The sequence below is a fragment of the Henckelia pumila genome, chromosome 3 (assembly GCF_033568475.1).
Source record: "Henckelia pumila isolate YLH828 chromosome 3, ASM3356847v2, whole genome shotgun sequence".
In the NCBI taxonomy this organism is placed as follows: Eukaryota; Viridiplantae; Streptophyta; class Magnoliopsida; order Lamiales; family Gesneriaceae; genus Henckelia; species Henckelia pumila.
In genome coordinates, this window is record NC_133122.1 from 103,428,733 (window position 1) to 103,442,361 (window position 13,629).

Consider the following 13,629-nt stretch of genomic DNA (forward strand, 5'->3'; position numbering starts at 1 on the left):
TGGAAATAGGTGGGGCAGGAGCTGGTCAGAAAAGACAGGGATAGCTCGAGATAGAGTCTTAGCATGTGAGGATACGGGTTGTACCAGCAAGACATGTACTTTGAGTGGATAAACATGTTAGAAAAGAATACAAGAATGTTGTATAAGTTGTTAACTACATGTGTAACTTGTGTAGGAAACCTTATCAGATGTTATTAGATTGCATGTTTATTATTTTGGAGCTTGTATCAAAGTATATGGATGTATGTTTCAAGTTTGACAGCAAAAATCTTTCCTGCATTTTCTGGAAAATGTAGCCCGCTCGATCGGTAGAAAAAAAAATAAAAAAATTTTAGCTCTTGGTTCTTTATATCCTTTGTGTACTTGATTAATTGTTAATTCTAATAAATTGCCCTAAGATAAGATTAGCAACCCGAGTCCCCACAACAGGTGGTATCAGAGCATAAGTTTCTGAATTTAGATAAAAGTTGATGAGCGGGGTAGATTGAGTTTGTCTGATTATTTGATATGACATGAGATGACATGTTGTATTTGATTATGTGCACTATATGCTAGCTTGCTTTATATTGCAATAACTATGTGATTGCATGATTATGTGCTATTATGGCTACTGCATGCTATATATGCAATTGTATTCCAGATTATCCTCAGTCAGAACCTGAATTCTCATGAGAATGCATGAGAATGCTTATCAGAGAAGGATGGAATAAATTGTTGCATATGATATTGTTTATGCCCTAATCTGTTTGACAATCAGATATGCCTCCCCGTAAAGCACCGACCATTAGACAGCCATTAGTGGTTCCTCCAGCTGAACCAGCACCAGTACCACCGCCAGTTGTTGAAACTCAGAATGCACAGGGTAGTACATCTGCTGATCCTTTGGATCCTACTGCTACTCCAATGGAGACTTTACTGAAACGATTTCAGTCATTCAACCCGCCAACATTGAAAGGAACAGAAAACTCAGTGGATTGTGAAAATTGGCTTGAAGATATAGAACAACTGTTTGAATCACTCGACTATATCGATGATCGTCGTATCCGACTGGTAATACATCAACTTCATGAAGTTGCCAAAAGTTGGTGGATTACTACAAAACGGGCATTAGAACAACGAGGTACGATTATCACCTGGACTGTCTTTAAAACTGAGTTCTATAAACGTTTCTTTCCAGTATCCTACAGGAAGGATAAGGGTGCTGAATTTGCCAATCTAAGGCAAGGTAATTTGAATATTGAAGAATATGTGGCCAAATTTTCAAGTCTTTTGAAGTTTGCACCACATATAGCAGCTACTGATGAAGCAATGGCAGATCAGTTTATCAATGGCCTTAATCCAGATGTGTTTACTTTGGTGAATAGTGGAAGACCTAATACCTTTGCTGATGCTTAGAACAAAGCTAAAGGAGAAGAAGCCGGTATATTACGACAACGAGGAACACCGTTCATTCCCCAGCCATTTCCACAGCTTGTATCAGCATCAGTTCCACAGAATCCGCCACAGTTTCAGCAACCATCTCCCAGATTTGAGGGAGGAAGCAGTGGCAGAAAGAATTCTCGTTTCAAGCCTAAAGGGAAACAGTTTAAGGGGGCAGGTAGTAGTTTTTCCAGTTCTAGTGGACAAAGACAGTTTGGTACAGGTCAGAGAACTGGAGAATCAGGAGTGTTTTGTGGTAAGTGTGGTGGACGACATGCTATCGATCAGTGCAAAGGTGTGTCAGGTAATTGCAATATTTGTCGCCAACCAGGTCACTATGCCAAAGTATGCCCCCAACGAGCTATGGGTGAAAGTGTGTAGTAACTCAGAGACCATTTTAAGATAATAATATGTTAAACATAATTAAGGGTTGGTAATTAATCAATTTCGGAGTGTTATTGGACTTCGGAAGAGAATATGGGCTTTTGACTTTGGGCCGGATCGGAAGCTTCGAACTTAGATCGGAAGCTCCGATCCCACCCACTTCGGAAGCTCATCGGAAGCACCGACATCGGAAGCTCCGATCCAGGAACGGAAGTTCCGTTCTCCAGCTGCCAGCAATGCTCGATGACTCAGCTGCAAGTTTTGACAAGTGTTGAACATAGAGCAGATCGGAAGCTCCGATCGTTGGATCGGAAGTTCCGATCCTGGCGTGTCTTGCATGCACGCAATGAGCTGGATCGGAAGCTCCAATCCCGAAATCGGAAGTTCCGATCCTGGCCGGGAATTTTGCCTATAAATAGGTCCCGTTCGATTTCATTTTGAAATACTAATTCCCGAGTTTCTTTCTTCAGTTATATAGTGTGAGATATACACTTGAGGGCCCTATCAGTTATAATAGAGGTTCTGAAATAACCAAGGTGTGGTTATAGTCATCCGGGACTAGCGACTTCAAAGGGCTATTGACGGACGAAGGTATGGTCCGGGAATATATTTAAGTTTTGGGAGTACTTATTAGCTTAGTTAAGGCTTATAGAATTTATGTAGTGATATGGTGAACTTTTGATTATAGGCTTGGAACCTAGGATCTTACTATACTTGAACTAGCCTAGAGGTACGTACACATTGACTGAGATTGCCAGCGAGTATACATGTTTATATGTTGCATTTATTTGGCATTATTATATGGCATGATGTATGCTTTACAGTTTTCTATACTCATATGTCATGTGCATATACACGTTGCGCCTATACCTTGTTATACCTGACTATAGAGCCGCTCATCTCTATACTCGATAGTCTGTCACTGAGAGTACCGCGACGGCGGGGGCATTTATATCTATCTACTCTGGTGTACTAGACGAGTGTGGTTGCACCCAGAGGTTGATCCGTGCGGTGGCAGCACTCATGTGGCGCCGGTACTGAGCATGACTTTTCGGATGACCCTGTACCAGTCATCATGTTGCATGCATCATATATTTACGTGTACTCATGTCTATGTACTGGGCGTTGGCGCTCACGTCCTAGTTGTTATCTTGGACACCCTATTCCATGGGGCAGGTCGCAGGATGGATGGAGCTGGTAGTTCAAGGCAGGACTAGGGAGGAGGAGCCTTGAGGATTTTATTATACAGCAGGATTCGATATAGCTGTATAATGTTTATTGTTTAAGTTTTCGATTTGGTTGTATCACTACAGATTTAAGCCTGGATTATGTTACTAAGCTGATATGTAAATTATGGTTTTGTTTCCGCATATTTTACTCTGTTAAGTTATTTTGCTGTATTAAGTTTAATGAATGCTATTAGTTGCCAGTTAGTAGGTGATTCCATGCAGGGACTACGCCTACCGGTTGTCAGCGAGTTTCCTGACGTATTCCCTGATGAGATTCCTGGTTTTCCTCCGGTTCGATAGGTTGAATTTGGTATTGACCTAGTACCAGGAACTACGCCTATATCCCGAGCACCTTATCGTCTGGCACCGTCAGAGATGAGGGAATTGAAACAGCAGTTACAGGATCTACTTGATAAGGGATATATTCGTCCGAGTGTTTCTCCGTGGGGAGCACCTGTTTGGTTTGTCAACAGGTCAAGGCTGAACACCGACGACCAGGTGGATTACTGCAGAATCCGGAGATTCCCGAATGGAAGTGGGAGCATGTGACTATGGACTTTGTTACCCACTTGACTATGACGTCACGTCAGTGTGAAGCTATCTGGGTTGTCGTTGACCGTTTGACGAAATCTGCACACTTTATTCCTTACAATCGGGAGTATTCTTATGATCGCATGGCACACTTATATATCCAGGAGTTAGTGCGATTACATGGGATTCCCGTGAGCATAGTCAGTGATAGAGACCCGCGATTTACCTCACGTTTCTGGGGTAGTTTTCAGGAGGCGTTGGTTACCACTCTGAGTTTGAGCACTGCATATTATCCGGAGACTGACGGGCAGTCAGAACGGACGATTCGTACACTGGAGGATATGCTACGTTCTTCTGTCATGGATTTTGGCTTATCTTGGCAGGATCAGTTACCTTTGATCGAATTTGCCTACAATAACAGTTATCATCGTAGTATTAATATGGCACCTTTCGAGGCATTGTACGGTCGACGGTGTCGTACTCCGTTATTCTGGAATGAAGTAGGGGAACGACAAGTCGAGGGTCCTAAATTGGTGCATCAGATTGTAGACAAGGTAGATTTGATCAAGCATAGGATCAAAGTTGCTCAAGATAGACAAGCCAGTTATGCTAATATTCGCCGCAGGCCAGTTTAGTTTGAGCCTGGTGAATATGTGTTTCTTCGAGTATCACCTTTCAGGAAGGTGATGAGAATCGGCGTGAAAGGCAAGTTGTCTCCTCGTTTCATTGGGCCTTTCCAGATACTGGAAAAGATTGGAGATGTTGCATATCGTTTGGCTTTACCGCCAAATCTTTCCAGTATACATAATGTGTTTCATGTGTCGTTACTTCGACAGTATATAGCTGATGAATCTCATGTGATTCAGTCTACTGATATTCAGCTAGAGCCAGATCTGTCTTTTGTTGAACGACCAATCCGTATCCTGGACAGGATGGAGAAGGTTCTTCGAAACAAGACTATACCACTTGTGATGGTATAATGGCAGCGCCGAGGCGTTGAAGAAGCAACTTGGGAAACTGAAAGTCGTATGCAAGCGGAATTTCCTGAGTTGTTTGCTTTGTACTTTTGATTTACCATGTAAGATGTAATTACAGTTGTTGTAATAATACATGGTTTGATATTTCATATTGTTATCTTGATTTGTCTTTAGATGTTATTTCGCGGACGAAATATCTAAAGGTGGGGAGAATGTAGTAACAAAGAGACCATTTTAAGATAATAATATGTTAAACATAATTAAGGGTTGGTAATTAATCAATTTCGGAGTGTTATTGGACTTCGGAAGAGAATATGGGCTTTTGACTTTGGGCCGAATCGGAAAGCTTCGAACTCAGATCAGAAGCTCCGATCCCAGCCACTTCGGAAGCTCATCGGAAGCACCGAGATCGGAAGCTTCGATACAGGAACGGAAGTTCCGATCTCCAGCTGCCAGCAATGCTCGATGACTCAGCCGCGAGTTTTGACAAGTGTTGAACATAGAGCAGATCGGAAGCTCCGATCTTTGGATCGGAAGTTCCGATCCTGGCGTGTCTTGCATGCACGCAATGAGTTGGATCGGAAGCTCCGATCCCGAAATCGGAAATTCCGATCCTGGTCGGGAATTTTGCCTATAAATAGGTCCCGTTCAATTTCATATTGAAATACGAATTTCCGAGTTTCTTTCTTCATTTATATAGTGTGAGATATACACTTGAGGGTCCTGTCAGTTATAATAGAGGTTCTGTAATAACCAAGGTATGGTTATAGTCATCCGGGACTAGCGACTTCAAAGGGCTATCGACGGACGAAGGTATGGTCCGGGAATCTATTTAAGTTTTGGGAGTACTTATTATCTTAGTTAAGGCTTATAGAATTTATGTAGTGATACGGTGAACTTTTGAATATAGGCTTGGAACATAGGATCTTACTATACTTGAACTAGCCTAGAGGTACGTACACATTGACTGAGATTGCCAGCGAGTATACATATTTATATGTTGCATTTATTTAGAATTATTATATGGCATGATGTATGCTTTACCGTTTTCTATACTCATATGTCATGTGCATATACACGTTGCGCCTATACCTTGTTATACCTGACTATAGAGCCGCTCAGCTCTATACTCGATAGTCTGTCACTGAGAGTACCGCGACGGCGGGGGCATTTATGTCTGTCTACTCTGGTGTACTAGACGAGTGTGGTTGCACCCAGAGGTTGATCCGTGCAGTGGCAGCACTCATGTGGCGTCGGTACTAAGCATGACTTTTCGGATGACCCTGTACCAGTCATCATGTTGCATGCATCATATATTTACGTGTACTCATGTCTATGTACTGGGCGTTAGCGCTCACGTCCTAGTTGTTATCTTGGACACCCTATTCCATGGGGCAGGTCGCAGGATGGATGGAGCTGGTAGTTCAAGGCAGGACTAGGGAGGAGGATCCTTGAGGATTTTATTATACAGCAGGATTCGATATAGCTGTATAATGTTTACTGTTTAAGTTTTCGATTTGGTTGTATCACTACAGATTTAAGCCTGGATTATGTTACTAAGCTGATATGTAAATTATGGTTTTGTTTCCGCATATTTTACTCTGTTAAGTTATTTTGTTGTATTAAGTTTAATGCATGCTATTAGTTGCCAGTTAGTAGGTGATTCCATGCAGGGTCACTACAAAGTGCTTCTCGACCAGCACCGCAGGCAGAAAGGCAATCAGTGCATTCATTTCAGCCTCAGCAACAGACCAGAGCAGGAGGAAGCCAGACTGTTACTCAACCTCATAGACAATAGGCTCGAGTCTTTGCACTTACTGAGGAACAGGCACAGGCAGCACCTGACGATGTCATAGCAGGTAACTGCTCTATTTATGGTTATCCTGCCTATGTTTTGATAGATACAGGTGCATCACATACATTCATCTCTTAAAAGTTTGTTATGATACATTCTTTATCGTCTGAGCCATTGCCTACTGTTGTTTCTATTTCTTCACCTTTGGGTGAAGGTATTATCTCTGTTCGAATGATTCGAAATTGTGCATTGCAATATGACGGGAATGTGATTGATATAGATTGTATAGTACTTGGATTATCAGATTTCGATTGTATTGTTGGTATAGACATGTTAACCAAGTACAGGGCAACTGTAGATTGTTTCCAGAAAGTGGTTCGATTTAGACCAGAAATGGCATCTGAATGGAAATTCTACGGTAAGGGTTCTCGAGCCAAGATCCCTTTGATATCTGTGTTATCTATGACCCGTTTATTGCAGAGAGGGGCAGAAGGATTTCTGATTTATGCAGTCGATGTATTGAAATCCAGTCCAACAGTAAAAGATATTCCAGTTGTGCATGAATTTGCTGATTTATTTCCTGATGAAATTCCTAGTTTACCTCCAGTCCGAGAGATAGATTTCAGCATTGATTTAATGCCAGGTACGCAACCAATATCCAAAGCTCCTTACAGAATGACACCTATTGAATTGAAGGAGTTGAAGGATCAATTGGAAGATTTGTTGGCTAAGGGGTACATTAGGCCAAGCGTTTCACCTTGGGGCGCTCCGGTACTGTTTGTACGAAAGAAAGATGGTTCCATGCGTTTATGCATTGATTATCGGCAATTGAACAAGGTAACCATCAAAAATAAATATCCATTGCCTAGAATAGCTGATTTGTTTGACCAGCTACAGGGTTCAGCTATCTATTCTAAGATTGATTTACTATCCGGATATCATCAACTGAGAGTACGAAATGAAGATATTCCTAAAAATGCTTTCAGAACAAGGTATGGACATTATGAATTTATCTTCATGCCTTTTGGTTTAACCAATGCTCCTGCAGTATTTATGGGATTGATGAATAAGGTATTTCAGAAATACTTGGATGACTTTGTTATTATTTTTATCGATGATATCTTGATTTATTCCAAGAATGTACATGAGCATGTTGAACATCTCAGAATCATTTTACAGACGTTGAGAAATGAGAAATTATATGCCAAGTTATCGAAATGTGAATTTTGGTTGCAGAAAGTTTTGTTTCTAGGGCATATTATTTCAGGTGATGGGATTTCAGTGGATCCAAGCAAGGTCGAGGTTGTCTTGAATTGGCCTAGACCTACATCAGTGCCAGAAATACGGAGTTTTATGGGCTTGGCAGGTTATTATAGACTATTTATCAGAGATTTTTCTAGCATTGCAAAGCCTATTACGCAATTGACTCAGAGAAATAAGCCGTATGTCTGGACTGAAGCCTGTGAAACTAGTTTCTTGGAATTAAAGAAGAGGCTTACAAGTGCACGTGTCTTGACGATTCCATCAGGTACGGGTAATTTTGTTGTATATTGTGATGCTTCTCACAAGGGTCTGGGTTGTGTGCTCATGCAGCGAGGGCATGTTATTTCTTATGCATCGAGACAATTGAAGCCACACGAGACTCGATATCCTATCCATGATTTGGAGCTTGCCGCTATTGTCTTTGCATTGAAGATATGGCGACATTATTTATATGGTGAGAAGTTTGAAATCTTTTTGGATCACAAAAGTTTGAAATATCTGTTTTCGCAATCAGAGTTGAATATGAGACAGCGTAGATGGCTTGATTTACTGAAAGATTTTGATTGCGAGATTAAATATTATCCAGGAAAATCTAATGCAGCTGCAGACGCCTTAAGTAGAAAGGTATGTTCTTTATCCTTGTCTACGATAGGTGTATATCAATTGGTGAAAGATTGTTGTATTTCTGGATTAATATTTGAAACAGATATGCGACCTATTTGTGTTTGTGCTATAAGAGCTGAGCCAGAACTGTTAATGAGAATCAAAGAAGCATAGAAAGAGGATCAGAATATTCAGAATTCTATTGCTATGGTCAGATCTTGTCATCAATCTGAATATCAGGTCAGTGCTGATGATGTTTTATATTTGAATAACAGACTTGTTGTTCCAGATGTTTCAAACTTGAAATAGCAGATATTGAAAGAGGCTCACAACAGTCGATTCAGTATTCATCCTGGTGGCAGGAAAATGTATAATGATCTGAAGACACAGTATTGGTGGAAACAGATGAAAGCAAATGTCACAGATTTTGTGTCTAAATATTTGAATTGCCAACAGGTAAAAGCAGAAAGAAAGAAAGCAGGTGGTCTATTGCAGAGTCTATCAGTTCCAGAATGGAAATGGGATCACATTTCCATGGATTTCGTTACACAGCTATCACGTTCATCCAGAGGGTGCGATGCCATTTGGGTGATTATCGATCGTTTGACAAAATCACCTGAGTACAGCTTATCATCCTCAAACAGATGGACAGTCAGAGCGGACTATCCAGACACTTGAGGATATGTTGAGAGCTATAGTACTAGATTTTGGTACTAGTTGGCAAGATTCATTACCACTTGCAGAATTTTCTTATAATAACATCTATCAGACGAGCATTGAGATGGCTCCTTTTGAAGCATTGCACGGAAAGAAATGCAGATCACCATTGTATTGGGATGATATCTCAAACGTACCAGATGTTGGCCAGATATGATTCGAGAAATGACAGAAAAAGTGAAGCTTATACAGAAAAGAATGAAAACAGCTCAGGACAGACAAGCAAAATATGCAAATATCAGACGACGACCTCTATTTTCTGATCAGGGAGACAGAGTTTTCTTGAAGATTTCTCCGTTTAGAGGTATTGTCAGATTTGGCAAGAGAGGAAAGTTATCTCCACGTTTTATTGGTCCATATGAGATTATCGAGAAGATAGGCAATCTTGTTTATCGACTCGCTCTTCCTCCATCTTTGTCTGGTATTCATGACGTATTCCATGTCTCTATGCTGCGGAAGTATCAGCCTGATCCTTCCCATATTCTTCAGTCTGATTAAGCTGAACTTTATGAGACTCTCAATTATTTTGAGCAGCCTATTTAGATTCTTGATCGCAAAGATAAACAGCTCAGAAACAAGACAATTCAACTAGTCAAAGTTCAGTGGAGTCGACATGGAACTGAAGAAGCGACTTGGGGACTGAGTCAGACATGAGACAGAGATTTCCAGAATTGTTTCATTGATGTGAGTTCTTATTTTGCTTTATGTTATTTCCTTATGTCTATACAGTTTGCTTATGATTTCGAGGACGAACTCATGTCTTAGTGGGGGAGAAATGTAAGGCCCAAGATTATTTAATTTTAATCCGAGAGTATTTAATTTGGGAATATTTAGAGTTTAGAATTAAATTATAATATTCTTAAATGAATAAGGATTGAAATTGAATTAAATTGCTATTTCGGGGACTGAATTGCAAATAGCCAAAAGTTCAGGGACTAAACTGCAATTTGGCTAATATTTATCTTCTTTGCACTTGCTTATTCATCATTTTCAACGTGACCATCAGATTAGAAAGGACAGAGATGGCTGAACCATTTTCCACGCCATTTTCAGTCTGTTAAAGCTCCGTTAACTTGCGCTCCGGTTGTCAGAAATTCTGAATAAATATATATCTGCGATCACCGCTCCGAGACCTTTGTTTTGGTAAAAGTTTCATTCATCTTTCTCAGACTTTATTTGTATGTTGAATATGGAAATTTATGATTTTAAGATATAAGCATTTATGAGCTGTATCGATTACATATTCGCAGACGGTTCGGAAAAAGACTATCGTTTGGATTTTATATGATTTTATGAAGCAAAATTCGAACCCTACCCTATCTGATTATGATGCTTTTGATGATATTGATATGAGATTATAAGTGATTTTGATTGTTGAATTGTTTTGGATATTGTTTGGATTGCCGGTTTGTAGTCGTTACGCCGTCGATTCGCAAAATGTCAAGACTTTGATATTATTGATTAAAAGGAGGATGGTTTGAGTTGCATCTGATCTTGTTAGTTATTCGATATGTTATTTCTCAGCTTTCATTCGAAGATTGACGACTCGAGAATCCCGATTCGAACCGAGAAGGAGTTGAAGCAAGGTTTGCTAGCATTGTATTTGAAATGAAGTTGAGAAGCTGAGCATATTTTGACATGTTGTTGTTGATTTTATTTTAAAATTTGAAGTACTCTCAAACTCGACATTGAAAGGTATAAATGACAGCGAATTCAGATGGGATAGAACACTCGAAATAACTATTGTTTTGAGTATTTCCTTGTTATCACATACTTGGTTTCTTATGTATTTTATGTGATTAGATACTTTGATTGCTTTACATGCTTATGTGATTAGTTGTTCAAGATGTTTTATAGCATTTAATGCATACAGAACATGTTGCATTCATCTTGAACTCCAGCCCAAAAAGCACAGAGGATTGAAAAGCCTAGAGTGCATATGACGTTTGGAGGGCTGTAGTTGAGTGGCATGGATTGTAGAATTACTTCCAGAGCCAGAAGACTCACTATAGTTGCACCAAAGTCAGAGGAAATAAAGTATTTAACTTCACCTAGATTGGGTGAGTTGGTGTTTGTTAAAGATTTTATTTCCTCGGGATCCCAAAGAACTTATATTCGATTGATATCAGCTTGATAGCCTCTTTTTCCATATGCATTGCATTCACGTTTATTATCTCGCGCTTTATGTTGTTTATACTGGGATTTTATTCTCACCGGAGGTATCCGGCTATTGCTTTGTTTTTTATGTGTGCATGGCAATAGGTGGGGCAGGAGCTGGTCAGAAAAGACAGGGATCGCTCGAGATAGAGTCTTAGCATGTGAGGATACGGGTTGTAGCAGCAAGACATGTACTTTGAGTGGATAAACATGTTAGAAAAGAATACAAGAATGTTGTATAAGTTGTTAACTACATGTGTAACTTGTGTAGGAAAGCTTATCAGATGTTATTAGATTGCATGTTTATTATTTTGGAGCTTGTATCAAAGTATGTGGATGTATGTTTCAAGTTTGACAGCAAAAATCTTTTCTGCATTTTCTGGAAAATGTAGCCCGCTCGATCGGTAGAAGTTCGACGATCGAACGAGGCCCTTATTTTGCAAGGCAGAGAAATCGAGTTTTGTTTCCCGCTCGATCGGGAGAAATTCACCTATCGAGCGAGGCCAAGAATCCCTGGACCCGAGAGCTTCTAGTTTGAGCTCGCTCGATCGGGCAACTTTCGCCGATCGAGCGAGACACTGTAGCTTTTAAAAAAAATAAAAAAATTTTTAGCTCTTGGTTCGTTATATCCTTTGTGTACTTGATTAATTGTTAATTCTAATAAATTTCCCTAAGATAAGATTAGCAACCCGTGTCCCCACATATCACATGCTTCCTCTGCATAAGAACACATCCCAAACTGCAGTTAGAAGCATCCCAATAAATGGTAAAACCTCAAGTACCTAATGGAATAGATAAAATCGGAGCACTGGTCAGTCTCTTCTTAAGATCAATAAAACTGGCCTCACACTCTTTAGTTCAGACAAAAAGCGCATTTTTTTGAGTTAGCTGAGTAAGCGACTTCTCAATAGATGAGAATCCCTTGATAAATCTGCGATAGTAACCTGCTAAACCCATAAAACTTTGAATCTCATGCACAGATGTCGGTCTAGGCCAATACATAACCGCTTCGATCTTGATGGGATCGACAGAAATCAAATCTCCAGAAATAATATGACCGAGAAAGAAAACTCGATCCAAACAGAACTCACACTTAGACAGCTTGGCAAACAACTGTTCAGCCCGCAAAATCTGCAAGACGATCCTCAAATGCTCTACATGGTCATTATGGTTCTTCGAATAGATAAAAATATCATCGATGAAAATAATCACAAACTCATCCAAATAACGCTGAAAGATACGGTTCATCAAACCCATAAAAACTTCTGGATCGTTAGTCAAACCGAACGGCATGACTATAATATCAAAATGACCATACCTCGTTCCGAATGCGGTTTTAGGAATATCTTCCTCTCGCACTCTCAGCTGATGATATCCCGACCTAAGATCAATCTTTGAATAGACAGAATAACCCTGCAGTTGATCAAAAAGGTCATCTATTCTAGGTAAAGGATACCTGTTCTTTACCAACGCTTGATTCAGTTGACGATAATCAATACTGAGCCGCATAGATCCATACTTCTTCCACACAAAGGGAACAAGAGCACCCCAAGGCGACACACTAGGTCTGATGTATCCCTTGGCAATCAAATTCTCAAGATGTTCTTTTAATTCTCTCAATTCGATCGGTGACATACAAAAGGATCTTTGTAAATCGGTTGAGTACCTGATAATAACTACTCAATGCTGAATTCGATCTCTTGAATAGGCGACAATCCAGGAAATCTTATCTGGAAAGACGTCAACAAACTCTCTAACCACTGGTATATCAACCAATTCTGGGCTAGATTTCAATACATCCACTGCATAGATCAATAATCCCCCTGCTCCTTTTTGTAACAAACGAGTCATCGAAAAAACATATATTAAATGAATTCTGGATCGAGAACCCTTACCAAAAAAATTTCTACTTCTCTGCCATCTCTGGTCTAAAATGGACTACTTTCTGAAAAAAGTCAATGGTTGCCGTGTACTTGGTCAAAGCATCAATACCGATAATACATTCAAAATCTGACAGCCCAAGTACAATACAATCGATTCAAATCTCATTACATTCGAAACATAGTTCACAGTTCCGAACAAATCTTACGGACACAATTCCCCCACCCAAAGGTGAAGTAACAGCTACTACAGCAGGCAAAAGCTCAGTAGGTAAGGATTGCATCAAAACATATTTCTCAGATATAAAAGAATGAGATGCACCCGTATCTATCAAAACATGAGCAGAATAACCAAAAATCGAATAGTTACCTTCTATAACATCGTCAGGTGCAGCCTGAGCCTGATCCTCAGTCAGAGAAAAAACTCGTGCCTGCTGTCTCGAAGGCTGGTTCGCATTCGGGTTACCTCCCTGTCTATTTTTTTGCTGAGGCTGGAAGTATTGAACAACAGAAAACTGCGTATCAGGCTGAGATGTAGGTCTAGAAGAACTCCCACTCTGAGCTCGATCAGTACCTCGTTGAGGACACACCTTAGCAAAGTGTCCTGGCTGCTGACAGATATTGCAATTCCTGAAAACTCCTATACACTGCTCTTGGGAGTGTCTACCTCCACA